This window comes from Elephantulus edwardii, unplaced genomic scaffold, assembly GCF_000299155.1.
Source record: "Elephantulus edwardii isolate Elephantulus edwardi_28Jun2011 unplaced genomic scaffold, EleEdw1.0 scaffold00014, whole genome shotgun sequence".
NCBI lineage: Eukaryota > Metazoa > Chordata > Mammalia > Macroscelidea > Macroscelididae > Elephantulus > Elephantulus edwardii.
Window position 1 is genome coordinate 7,561,088 of NW_006399764.1, and position 14,463 is coordinate 7,575,550.

Below are 14,463 nucleotides of genomic sequence, written 5' to 3' on the forward strand. Positions count from 1 at the left end.
AATGGCAAAGGACACACTGACAAAGGAGATTAATCAGAACTGACTTTGACAAGCACTGTGGCAATTGGACAATTAAAACAGACATTCGGATGGCGGGGAAAGAAGAACAAACTGGGGAGGAGGGTGGAGAGAATGGTGCAGCAATGAAGGAATGAAAACCCAAAACCCCTGTAAATGTTCATTAAAACTAATAAATTTTTTTAAACTAATAAAATTTAATAAAAAAAATAAAAGAGGGAAAATTTTAAACAAACAAAAAAACCTCAAGGCTTGAATTGTTCTTTAGTTCCTTAACCTTAAGAAATGCCAAGCAAGTTCAGCCCTTTTGATTTTCCGACTCCAGTACTTTGCATATTTCATTATAAAACTTTGCTTAGTCTTCGTGGCTGCTTTTTGAAATCTTCTATTCATCTCCTTAACTTCTTGATTCCTTCCTTTTGCTTTGGTTTCCTGGTGCTCTAACATAATATCCAGAGTCTCTTCTGACATCCATTTTGATCTTTTCTTCTTCTGTCTTTGTAATGACCTCTTGCATTCTTTTCATCCTCCCACAGCTCATCAGGTCTTAATTCATTAATGTTCAGGGACTTAAACCTGTTCCTTATTTGGTTTTTAAATTCAAGTGAGACATACTCAAAGTCAAATTTTGATTCCTGCAGATTTGATCCGGACATTTTATGCTTTAATTTGAATTTGTATATGAGTAGTTGATGGTCTGTTCCACAATTACTACCTGGCCTAGTTTTCCTTACTGATATTAACTTTTCCAGTGATTTCTTCCACAAATGTAATCAATCTGATACTTGTTCATACTACCAGGGGAAATCCATGTGTTTAGTAACCAGACTTATATCAGATGCTTAGGAGAATCAAATGGAGGTTAGTTCAGAAAAGTTTTTCAAAGGGTTGTTCATAGATATGGTACTGCTAAACAATGAACAATTACTTTAGAGTGACTATGGCATCCACTTCCTAAACAACATGCGTTTGGAAACTCTATGAACTTTGATAAAAGACAATAGTTATAGAAAGGCCTTTTGTTCATAGGGTTGCTATAAGTTGTGTTTGACTTGATGGCAATCAGCAACAACAACATGATACAACTTGAACTCATTTAGAGAGTGCTGGTGGTATATTCTGTAGGGAGTTGTGTTAAGTCAAATTAATGCTTCTCTAGTGGTTCCAATGCACAAGCAATTCCATGGAAGAAAAATGAACAATTTAAATATTATTTACAGACTTGGAAACCCAACAGAGGCTAAACTGAGTTGATTCCAAGTCAAAGGCAATAAATCTAGTTAGTACTGAATTAATCAGATATTTGTTGACTATATATTCTGTTCTAAGCAATCTGGTAATAATAAGTGTAAAATTTGAGTAGAACAATCAAGTATCTTCATCCTCTTGGGTTTTATATCTACTTGGGAATGCCAAAAAACATCATTGGAGAGAAGAGCCTCTTTAAAATTGAAGTACACAATTAGCATGATAAATTTAATGCATATTTTTTCTTATAAAGATATAATATTACCACAATCAATTCAACAGGGGTTTAAGCATGACAGAGATTGTGAGGATGCTGCGGGCTCAGATGGGGTTTTGGTGAGTAGGAGCAGACTTTATGGCACTTCATGGCACTTCATACCAATATTCGTCAATGGTTTCATATCAGAGGTTATTGAAATAGAAGCAAGTACATCATGTCCATTATGAAGTAAGTGTATACTTAACATATCCTTCGGTCAGTCATTCAAGCTTCCATCAAATGAGTGAGGTTACTATTATATGGTAGCACATAGCCTCCATATTTTGATGGATTAAAATAAAAGTCATTCCTGTTATTCACACTACAGATCAGGAACACACAGTACAGTATACTCTACCATCTAAATAACTATCATTTCAGAAAAAAAGGGAATGTGGCAACTTTTATATTGGTTTTAAGTGCAACTATAATTGAAGAATCATAAGTCAATCATTTTATTGACCAGAAAAAAAAGTTCTCATGGTCATTACTTACATCATAAAAATAGAAAAATGTAATTCAATCTAAACTTTGTAGAATAACACCACTGTTGTAAGGTGCTGGTAAGTCAGATCCAACTAACAGCTGCCTCTGCAGCAGGTTTTCAGAGGTTTTTCATCAGTAAGATGTGGTTCATTTTTCTACTGTGGAGCAACTGGTGGATTCAAACCACATACCTTTGAATTGACAGCACAACACCTTACCAGTAGGCTCCCAGATCTCCCTGGAGAATAGCACAAGCTACATATGCTATAACTGCTGCCTGGCATATCTGATGTTCTTTTGTTGTTGTTAAGTGCCACCGAGTAGTAGATGACTAATAGCAACCCTATGACCAAAACACCTGAGCACTTGTATAACATTCGTTTCTCCAAGTTCATAGTTTGCAGAGCAAGCTATTTCAGAAGTAGATGCCACTCTTGCTTCCAAGCCCCAAGAATGGACAATAAAATGTAGACTGATTTTTTAAAAAAATAGTTTCCAAGTGCTCTAAGTTCTAAAGTATATCTTAACACACACACACACACACACACAGCACCACACTTCAGATTCATCACAATCTAACATTAATATATTCACATATGTATACCTATCCTTGCAAAATTATTGTGAGAACTTTGAGGTTAGTATTTTAAAAGTGCATGATACTTATCTCTATTTATGCTTATTGGCACACTTTTATGTTTTTCTTGTGTGGATTGTTAATGGACATAAATATATAGGCAAGCTTGAGAGTTTAATAAGGAAAGTTTACAGAATACTCCAAAAGAAAAAGAGTAATAACCCAATTACAAAATGGGAAAAAGACATGGAAAGAATTTTCACAAAGGAAGATATTTGAATGACCAACAGTCACATATGTTCTGACTATTTCTCAAATAATTTCCATTGTTGTTGTTGTTATGTGCCGTCGAGTCGCTTGTGACTCATAGAGATCCTATGTACAACAGCCTTAAACTCCTCTCTGTCCTGTGCCAATCGCACCGTCTCTGACACTCCCATCCCAATTATCCCAGTCACTGAATCAATCCACCTCATAGAGGGCCTTCCTCTCCTGCGCTGTCCCTCCACCCTCCCAAGCATGATGTCCCTCTCCAAGGACCGGTCTCTCCTCACAACATGTCCAAAGTATGTTAGACGGAGCCTCAGAATCCTTGCCTCCAAGGAGCCACCCGGTTTACCCCTTTCCAGGACAAATCTGTTTGTTTTCCTACTCAATTAAAAAGTTCGGAATTCTACAAGGGTCCAAGATTGACTCATTCTTGTTTAATTAAAAGGGGAAATTGAGGACAGGAAATATCAGTAAGATCAGATCTGATCTTGATAAATGTTGGACTTCTGGTGATGATCATAATAATAATGTTAATTATGAGTAACAGGGAGCCCTGGTGACCTAGTGGCAAGAAGCCGCACTGCAATTCTGAAGGCACGTGGTTTGAAGCCACCAGTTAGCTTCTCTGTGGTAGAAGGATGGATAATCTCCTCCCGTGAGACTACCTGCCTCTGAAAAGCTAGGAAGATTCAGCTATGGGTTGGTTCTGACACTACAGTAAACAGTAACAACAACAACAATTAAATATCCGAGAGTTTTGAGACCTACTATATTACTGCACCAGTAGCCAGGAAATTAAAAAAAAAAAAACAAAACAGCAAAACAACAAGTATTGCTATGAGAAAGTCTGCTGTTAGGGACCTCTCCAAAGTACTGAAGAGCAATGATGTCACTCTGGAGACTAAGGTGCATCTGATATAGGCTATGGTCTTTGCAATCACTTGTTTTGCGTCAGAGAGTTGGACAATGACTAGGGAGAATAGAAGGAAAATTGATGTCTTTGAGCTTTGGTGTTGGAGAAGAGTATTGAGGGTACCATGGACTGCTAAGAAAACAAACAGATTCATCCGGGAGAGGGTTAAACCGAGCTGCTCCTTGGAGGCAAGGATTCTGGGGCTTCATCTGACATACTTTGGACATGTTGTAAGAAGGGACAGGTCCTTGGAGACAGACATCAGGCTTGGAGGGACTGCACAAAAGGGGAAGACGCTCTATGAGGTGGATTGATTCAGTGACTGGGGTAATCAGGATGGGTGTGTCAGAGTCAGCGAGATTGGCACAGGATAGAGCGGGGTTTAGGGCTATTGTAGGGTCGCTATGAGTCACAAGTGACTCGATGGCACATAAAAACAACAACAATATTACTGCAATGCTTTTATTCTGGAGTATTTTCTTTTTTATTACTACTTTCTACATTATAAATAATTTATTAATACACTTGTTTTTAATTTTACAAATCATTTTCTTAATCTCAACAATTTTCACTTACTATAGTCTCAATTTTTAACCTTCCTTCAGACTTTTAGACTTCCTTCCTTACCATTGGCTCCTGCTTATATAGTACTTCCTGAAATTTTTCAGTTCATTCAGTTCTTTTTTTTTTTTACATTGACTTTGTAAATTCCCTCTATCTACTTATGATGCGTTCTGGATCATTTCAATATCGTGCCCATTGCATCTTTTAACGCTTTTAACTGGAAGTTTAAGTTTGTTTTTCAGTTCTCTCAGCTTTAGAAATACAGAGGGAGTTCTTCCCTTTTTATTCTCCAATTCCAGCTCTCTGCTTTCGATTCCATTCTAATACTTTGCTTTGTCTTCTTGAGCTGTCCTGTGAAATCTGTTCAGTCTTCTACTTCAGTAGATTTTCTCTTTGTTTTGGCTTCTTAACACTCCAGTGCAATTTTTACAGTCTCTTCTGACATCCATTTCAGTTTTTCTTTCTCATCTGTTTTTGTAATGACCTTTGCTTTCTTCAGGATGATATCCTTGATATCATCCCATAACTCATCTGGCCTTTAATCATTGGTATTAAATGCTTAGAACCTATTTTTGAGATAATCTTGAAATTCAAATGGAATCGTTTCAAGATCCAGTCTTGAATTTTGTAGACTTATTTTGCTTTTCTTTGGCCTCAATATGAACTTGCACATGAGTAATTGATGGTCTGATCCACAGATTATCCTGGCCTAGTTTGACTGCTGACCTGGAGCGTCTCCAGATTCCTTCCATAGATATGGTCACTCTGATTCCTATGAAGCCCATCAGGTGAGGTCCATGTGTAAAATAGATGTTTGTGTCTTTTAAAAAAGATATTTGCAATTAGCAAATCATTGAAAATACAACTTTTGATCATTCTATTTGCAGCTGACTTCTATCACTAAGCCTATATTTTTCCAACTACTATTCCTTCTTCCCTCCTACTAATTTTTGCATTCCAGTCACCAATTATTAACTCATCATTAACTCATTTTGACTGCATGTTTGGTCAATTTCAAATTAAAAAATTTGATAAAAATGTTCAGTTTCTTTCTTTTTGGCTCTAAATGTAGGAGTGTATGACTGACTAACAGTCATATAAGCAGGTCTTCCTTCTGTGTGTATGAATGATAACCTATCACTCACAATATTATACTTCAAATTAGAACTTGAAAGTGACTTTTTGACTATGAAGCACCACCACTCATCTTCCAGACTTGTAGACAGCATCATGTTAGATAGAAAAAAGATTGATGCTGTCAACTTCATCTTACTTGGATCCACAATTAATTGCACTAGCAGTCCTGAAATAAGGAGATGTATTGCACTGGGAAAATCTACAGTTAGGGACCTCTCCAAATTATTGAAGAATAATGAGGTCAATTCGAGGACTAAGGTGCATCTTATTCAGGCCATAGTCTTTCTGATCACTTGCATCTGAGAGCTGCACAATGAATAAGCATGACAGAACAAGAATTGATTCCTTTGAGCTGTGGTGTTGGAGAAGAGGGCTGAATATCCCACGGACAGGCAAAAGAACAAATATGTCTTAGAGCGGATATGGCCAGAGTACCCTTCTGAGGCAAAGATGATGAGGTTTAACTTCACTAGGAGGGGCTACTTCTTTGAGAGGGAAATGATAGGAAGGTAGAGAGCTGGTCAAAGAGAGGAAGACTTTTGACCCAGTGAACTGACCCAATTACCACCAGAATGGGCTCTAATGTGTCAGGAAATGTGAAGATGGTACAGAATAGGACAGGGTTCAGATCTATTGTTCATATGATCACTATGGGTTGTACTTGACTCAACAGCACCTAACAATATCAACAACATAATTATCAAATTTCCATTAATATTTGTTTAATAATCAGCACAGTAATGACTTATAGTTAATGTATCCATATGTGTTTTATTGTTTTAAGACACAGGTTTTAAGGCACATCCACCAGCTGCTCCACAGGAGAAAGATGAGACATCTTCTCCAGTGTGATTTTCTGACTCTGAAAATACACTCAAATGTCAGCTATGGGTCAGTTCTTTGGCAGCACACAACTACTATTGTTTTAATAAACCTGTGAACGTGATTACATAAGCATAAATACACAAACTAGAAAATTCACTTTGCAAACATTGGGAAATCAGTTTAAGAATGTTTTTACATTTGTCAGAAATAATACTTGATTAAAATTAAGGAAATCCAATGGAATAAAGTAAATTTTCCAGTGTCACCTCCTAAGAATAGGGATAGTTTTTCAGTGAGCACCTGTGAGATACAAATATGAACTGCATCCTCTAAGAAAGTGGGATCTGATGCTCACTGCAAAGAGAGCACAATCTGATGAAGACAGGTTATGAAGACAAGAAGTGAAGTTTTTGAGGTTCACACTGAGATTTTGCCTGAGTCTGGCTGACTTTAAAGGTTGAATTTATTCCATAAGACCTAGGTTAGAACTTGGCATATTGTCCCTTTCTGGGAACAACTATTAGCAAGTCCATTAATTAAGGTCATGTTGACACTTCTATTTTGAACTAAAACATCTGTTAATTTATACAGAGGTCTCTTTGGTTTAAACCAACTTGTCATTACTGTCTCTCAATGAGGGATAACATGCTTGAGTTTTACAAGTACTGGAAGTGTGAATTGAAAAGATTAACAGTTCTTGCCAGTAGCCACTCTCTGTCCATATTTTTACATAATAATAGTTCTCAAGAAGGCACCAGGGTCTTAAGCTAATAAATGATCATTCTGCACAACAAATCTATAAGCTGGACCAGGATTAATGAATTTGCTGGCAGCTATTGGTTTTAATTAGCAGAAATTCAACTGCTGCAGAATCATATCTGTCCAAAAGATTTAGATTATGCTAATACAGATTCCAAACCACTATTTCTGTCAATCTAGTAATTGATCAAATTGTTATTTTAAATTTATCAATGCAAATAATTCAGGAAAAAATACTGTTAAAACTTTTTCCTTGGTCCCATTTTACTCTGACATTTGAATCTTTAATGAAATTCCTGTCACACTTACCTAGCTTTGTAAACACTTTCAAAATACTCATTTCTCTTGTCCCTTCACTTCTATGCAGGCTTGTCTTTTGCATGCTTACATTAGATGTTCTTGAAACTTCCATCCCCTCTTTATTATCCTTAATCATTACAGTAGGTTTTCAGCTTGCTTTATCATTTTCATGTCACTTCCACCAAAAAGCTATCTCTTAATCTAATAACAAAATCTAACTTCTGATATTCCTGAATGTTATTTGGGGAATCTCCTCAGGCTTTACTGACGTTGTATTTGTTATTATGTTTTCCTTCAGGAATGATCATTGGAACTGGCAAGAGAAGCATAGTTCAGACATGTTTTAGGTAAAATGTCAATAGTCTGATAACAGCTTAGGAGATGTTCTAGTCCTCAGCACATCCCTGGTTGGCTGAGATTCGAGTCCACACAGAAACATTGAGAGAAAAACTTGCAATCTACTTCTAAAAGTGAGTCACTGGAAACTCTAAAGAGAACTGACCTATTTTGATACTTAGGGGATCATCATAAGTTATAATCAACCCCATAGAAACATCTAATATTTTTTAAACTTAATTTTTATTTTATCAGTCTCTTTTTCTTTTGTTTTATGTTTTATTGAGAGATTATTTATATGGTGTAAAATTCATTAAGGAATAAAAGTTGTCATTTCTATTGATTCGTATAACCTTTCTAACCATCTAAAAATTATATTTTCATCATTCAGAATAGTTCTGTGCATTATCAATATCTTCTTGTTTTCCGAGCTCCTAGATTTTATGGGAAACTAGTTTGTTTTATTTGGTCTTTATGGTTAAACCTTTGCTGGATGCTTCACAGAGTTACTGTTGTGTGTCATCTAGTCAGAACCGAACCACAGCTGACCCTTCAGTGGGTTCTCAGAGGCAGTAAATGGCGAGGGAAGAGACTGTCTATCATTATTCCAAGGAGCAACTGATGGATTCAAACTATATGCTGGCTTGGCAGCCATAGTCTTTTACTCATCAGGTCACGAGGTTAGAATAGTATCAATATGCACTCTTTTGCACTAGCCATTTAAAATGTTTTCAAGATGTATCCATGTTGTTGTTGTTATTGTTAGGTGCCATTAGGTCAACTAAGACTCATAGGGACCCTGTGAACAAAAAGCCTTGAGCTTTGTTCTCTCTTGTGTCATACTTATGATCTGATATGGCCAAGCCCATTTTCAGTAATTACGTCAATGGATTCCAATGCATTGAATATTTTTCTCTTTCCATGCCCCTCTACTGTTCTCAGCCTCATTGTGCACCTCCCTCACAGCAGTTATGGTGTTTGGGCTGATTTTTTTTGCAGTGATTGTGTCTTAGTATATTATTGAGGGTTTTTTTCCATTTACTGTGACCCTATACTCCATTAAAAGTCATGTCCTTCTTTAGAGAATTGGTCCTTTCTGATAAGTTGTTCGAAGTAAATCTGATGAGGGCTCCTCATTCACTCCTTTAAGGAGTGTTCTACTAGGACATATCTTAGACATACATAGTCATTATTCTGGCAATTAAATTAAGTCATTGACATGGAGATGGAACTAATTCATAGCTGATCCTCCAGGAAGGAACTGATAAATCTGTCTTAGAGGTAGAATAACTAGGCATGCAAACTTCATCTTACACACTTTGTACTTGCTGCCAAGAAGCATGAGTCCTTGGGGGAAAAAATTACAAACCCATCATGCTGTGAAAAATTGAGGGCCACTGAAACAGAGAAAGATCTTCCACAAGGTGGATTAACTCAGTGGCCCTGGGCTCTGCTGAAATCTATCCAGCATGGGCAACATTGCTGGGATTTGTTATGTCATTGCAACACAGCACAACAGCAGCACGTACCTGACAGATAAGTGGTGACTCCTTTCTTGTGTTAAGTGCAGTCAAGTTTACTATGACTTATAGCAACTCAATTAATAACATGCCCTATCTCACTCACTTCAATTTCAACTTCTTCACCATCCATTATGATACTGCCTAGTCATTCAGTGGTAAGAATCTTGGTTTTCTTCACATTGAGACATAATTCACACTGAAGGCTGCATTCCTTGATATTCTGCAACAAGTGCTTCAAGTCCTCCTCACTTTCAGCAAGCAAGGTTGTATTATTTGTTTAATGCAGGTTATTGATGAGTCTCCCTCCAATACTGAAGCCACACTCCTCATCATAGACCGCAGCTTCTCGGATAATGTGTTCAGGATATAGATTGGACAGGTATGGAGAAAGACTACAACCCCGACACATTCCCTTCCCAATTCCAAGCCATGCAGTGCTCCCCTGCTCTGTTCATACAACAGTGTCATGATCTGGATACAGGTTCCGCATGAGGACAATCAAGTGCTCTGGGATTCCCATTCTTCCCAATGTTAGTTACAACTTGTCATGATCCACAGAGTCTAACACCTTTGCATAGTCAATAAAGCACAGATATACATTCTTCTGGTATCCCTTACTTTCAGCTAAGATCCACATTACATCAGCAATGATATCCCTGGATCCACAATCTCTTCTAAATCCTGCTTGAACTTCTGGCAGTTCCTTATCTATGTACTGTTTCAGCAATTTTTTAAATGATCTTAAGCAGTGCATGTGATATCAATGATACTGTTTGATAATTTCCATGTTCAGTCATATCACTTTTCTTGGGAATGGAAACAAATATGAATCTCTTCCAATCTGTTTACCAGAGAGCTGGCTTCCAAATTTCCAGGTATTGACTGGTGAGTGCATCCATGGCTGCATCTATTAATTGAAACAAGTCTATTGGTATTTCATTGATTTTTTGACAATTCCTTCAATGTAGCTTGTACTTCCTCCCTGATTAACACTGGATCCAATTAACACTTTCTGTATGAGCAGTCAAGAACTAAGAAGATGCATTGCAATGGGAAAATCTGCATTAGGGACCTTTCCAAATTATTGAGTAGTAGTGATGTCAGTTGGAGTATTAAAGTCTGTCTGATTCAGGCCATAGTCTTTCTGATTATTATCTATGCATCTGAGACCTGGACAATGAATAAGGATGACAGAAAAAGAATTTTGCCTTTGAGCTGTGGTGTTGGAGAAAAGCACCGAACATCCGATGGACAGACAAGAGAACAAATTAACACGTCTTGGAGATAGTACAGACAGAGAGCTCTTTGGAGGCAAGAATGATGAGGCTTTGCCTCACATACTTTGGACATGTTGCTAGGAGGTGCTATTCCTTGGAGAAGGACAATGATATTGGAAAAGGAGGAAAGTCCAAGAGGGAGAGGATAACCCTCAACTAGGTGGATTGATATGGTGACTATTGCAATAGGATGTTGTGTATCAGGAAGTGTGAGGATGGCATAGACTAGAACAGAGTCAGATCTTTTGTTCTTAAGGTTGCTATGAGTCGTGCTTGACTCCATGGCACCTAACAACAACAACAACATCTCGAGCCAACCTCACCATTCAACACATCTGCCCTCAACGCCACAGTCACTGTGTAAATTTATCTCATCAGGGTCTTCTTCTTCTACCCTTTGGCTGTGTTATTCAGGAGGAGCTAGTCATCCAACCACACTAGATAATTCATGGGTCAGACCAGGATAACAAAATTCTATCTCAGAAGTTTAAAAAAATTCTGTACCCTTGACGTAAAATGAAATTCATATTTCTAGTTATAAGACTTATCATATGTAAGTCTGGAATTTTTGAGGGCCATAGCCAAAAGAAAAATATAGTTGAGCTGATGTACAAAGAAAAATTGTACTGCTACAATTTCTGGATCCAGTTATTCCTAAACCCAACTACAGTCATGGATTTTTCAGTTATATATAAAACAATAAATTTACTTTATGCTCTATGAAGGTTGAGTTTCTGACACTTGGTTGAGGGGAGATTCTGACTAACATAGCTACAAATACTCTAAACTCAAAGAGTAAGCACTATAGAAAAGAATTTGTCCAATGTTTCTTCTTTTACTCTAGAGTCATATGTTCACCTTCAGCAAACTGTTAGTCATTTTGACTGGGCTCCTTCAAAAGATAAAGTTTGACTTTGTTTTCAGCTATTTTTTTACTTAATGTTTAACAAGGATTAACATAAATTAGAATATAAACATGCATTCATCATTTGTTTTATCCTTCTCTTCTGTAGAACTATTTGTTTATATTGTACATGAAAGTTATTTTTTAGGAACATTCATTTATTACAATTTTCATGCCAAAAGTTTGACTGGTATTTGTTTTTCTTTACTGTTTTAATATTTTTTATATTTCTATAAAAATGGGCCATGTAAACTTTCATGTCACAGAGTCTCATCAAGATGTCCATACATGAAGCATCATTTAGGAAATTTACGGGAACTATTCATTTCTCATTCCTCTCTCAAATGCCCTTCTATACTGTTCTTAGCATGAGCCATTAGGAATTGTACTAAGAAGTCATCATTTTCAAAGTGTCAATTTATCCCTTCAGCATGTGCACACTGAATTAGTAAATTTAGGCTACCTAACACAGAATTCCATGACTACAAATAATCACGCACCATTTCCAAGAACTCTTTCTATTCTATGGGCAAGCTTTTTGGTCAAATCCAACTTTATAGCATTGGTTTGTCTATGAAGGATTCACGCCCATCTGACAATCTTCAGGCCATTTGGTAGAGGCTGGCCTGCCTATCTGCACAATGTGGTCTTTTATCCTCTCAAATGCTGCTGATCTAGGTGTCTATAACTGGAAATGCTATGGTTACTCCAGTCAATAAAACAACAAATAACAGTATGTTTTCCCTGCTAGAAAACCAACACCAGTATGCTAACACTCCATTGGCCAAAACAAGTCAATTTCACCTTAAAAAAGGGACTAAAATGGGCAATCTCCTCTAGTATAATACGCTGCACTTGAAAGCCCATGAGAGACCAGCTATGAGCCCAAGTTCTGATTTGATGGCACATAATGACAATAACAACATTCTTAGTTGGAATTTGTGACTATTGTTTGCAATATCAGATTTTCATAAATCATACTTCACATAATCTACTAAATTTACTTTCTAATTTTTAAGGACTTTTTTTTAAAAAAGTTTGGGCTTCTAATTGTAATTGAATACCTCATGGAAAACATAAAGAAATGGTTTGTAGTAAGTGTAGTATAATGAATAATATTTGAAAATCCAAAATGGTGACTAGTAAAATCCTGGCCTAACTCATATGTATGATACATTTAACCCAAATATAAACATGAAATTCACTATCTTCATTTTAGTAGACAATAACAGTAAACTTATATTTGTAAAGTCCTTTACAATTTGCAGCATATTTTTACATTTGTCATCTCATTTCAGTTAGAAAAATCTTATTATGAAAATATGGGAAAAGCAATAGAAAAATCAATCAATGACTGGCTAGGAAAGAATGTGTATACACTTCTCTATAGCAATGTTTTGATTCATTATAAACCATTTAGAGATAACAACGTATTGGAAATAATGAACAAATCATTCATAGAATGTGAATATGTACACATTAGTCTGTTTGGAAATAAAACCTCTACCATGTTATCAAAAGGTAATGCAATGCTCAGATTAACCAATTGAAAAGAAATTAACTTGATGTTCAGGAAGATTGTGCACTATATTGTGTCTAGTGTTTCTTACTTAGAACATTGTTACAGCATGCAGTTCTAATTGCTTTGTTTATGTTTTATATAGGCACAAAGTCTTAGTCAAATAAAATATGCAAATTATAAGATAGAATATTCCCTTAAACTATATAAATAGCACGTTTACCCACACTGACTTCTAGTCTGTTCTGATTCCTGACTATCCTGCCTTGGATTTCTATAGCTCTAAGTTGCTTTGTAAGGAAATCGCCTAGCTCTCTTTTGTGGTGGCCACAGGTGGATTTGAACTGCCAAAGAGGCCACCCTTTGGGTTAGCAGAGCAAATCATGATGGACTAAACTACTAAGGCTCCCTACAGAAATAGCTACAACTGTACCTTACTTTCACCATTCAAATTATAAACCAAAGCTTTAAATTAAAATTATACAGAACAATGAAAGAACTTGTTTATGCTTTGTTAGAGACGTTTGAACCAGACTCCTATATGAATCTTTTAACTTTTTAAGAAGAATTGGAATTGAATCAAAACTCAGTTTCCTTAATGCTGAATCATTTTAAGGTAATTGGTTTTGGATTGGCCCACAGATTATTTGTTTCACAAACACTAATTGGCAGTTTCCTCTCATGAGGTTACACAGCCTTGGAATCCCACTGCAGGACTGGGGGCGGGGGGTGTGTAGAGAGAGTGTCTCTGCGTTAGAACCAGCTCCGCAGCACTAGGTTTGTTTTTTAAAGTTGAACATATTATGGGAAACAAAGAATAAAATGAAAGGTTATTCAGGAAAAAATAGAAATGGAGGGCTCACAAAAATGCACATATACTCAAAAGGGATGTTGAAGGACCTCTTCTGAAAATTATACAAGGTAAAAAAAAATGCTAGAGTTCTAACATCTAAGGATGATTGACATGAGTTTCTAAAAAGTTCTTGAATGTCCTAACTTAATATCAGCCTAATGTTTTATAAAAAGGCTTGTTAAAACTGTATCACACATTCTATAATCAACAAAGAGGACTTCAATAAAACAGGACTTTGGAATAAAACAGAATTTCATTGATGCAAGTGCTTCAGTTAAGTATCCTTACTCTGTGAAGTAGAACATAGATATTATGAGTGGGTGCTCTGAACAATATCCCTTATCTGAAGTAGATCGAGTAGACCAAATCTTTAAAATCAAAGTCAGCATTTTGAAGTTCTCTCAAAAGATAAAAGTTCTCATTTCAGACAATTGATTCTTGGTTATAGGTTTTCTTTTGCTTTCTCTCTTCATTTTTCTGATTGTTTATACATGTGTGCTTGTATTTGCAAATATATCAATACAAAAAAAATAACTTAAGTCAATCGGTAATATTCACAATCAATTCTTTTAGGCTGTGAAATACATCATGAAATTACATTTGTAGCACATGTCTTAGTATATTTTACTAAGAGATCATGATTAAGACATAAAGGATATATTCCTCCAACACTCAACACTTTTTACTAAAACGTA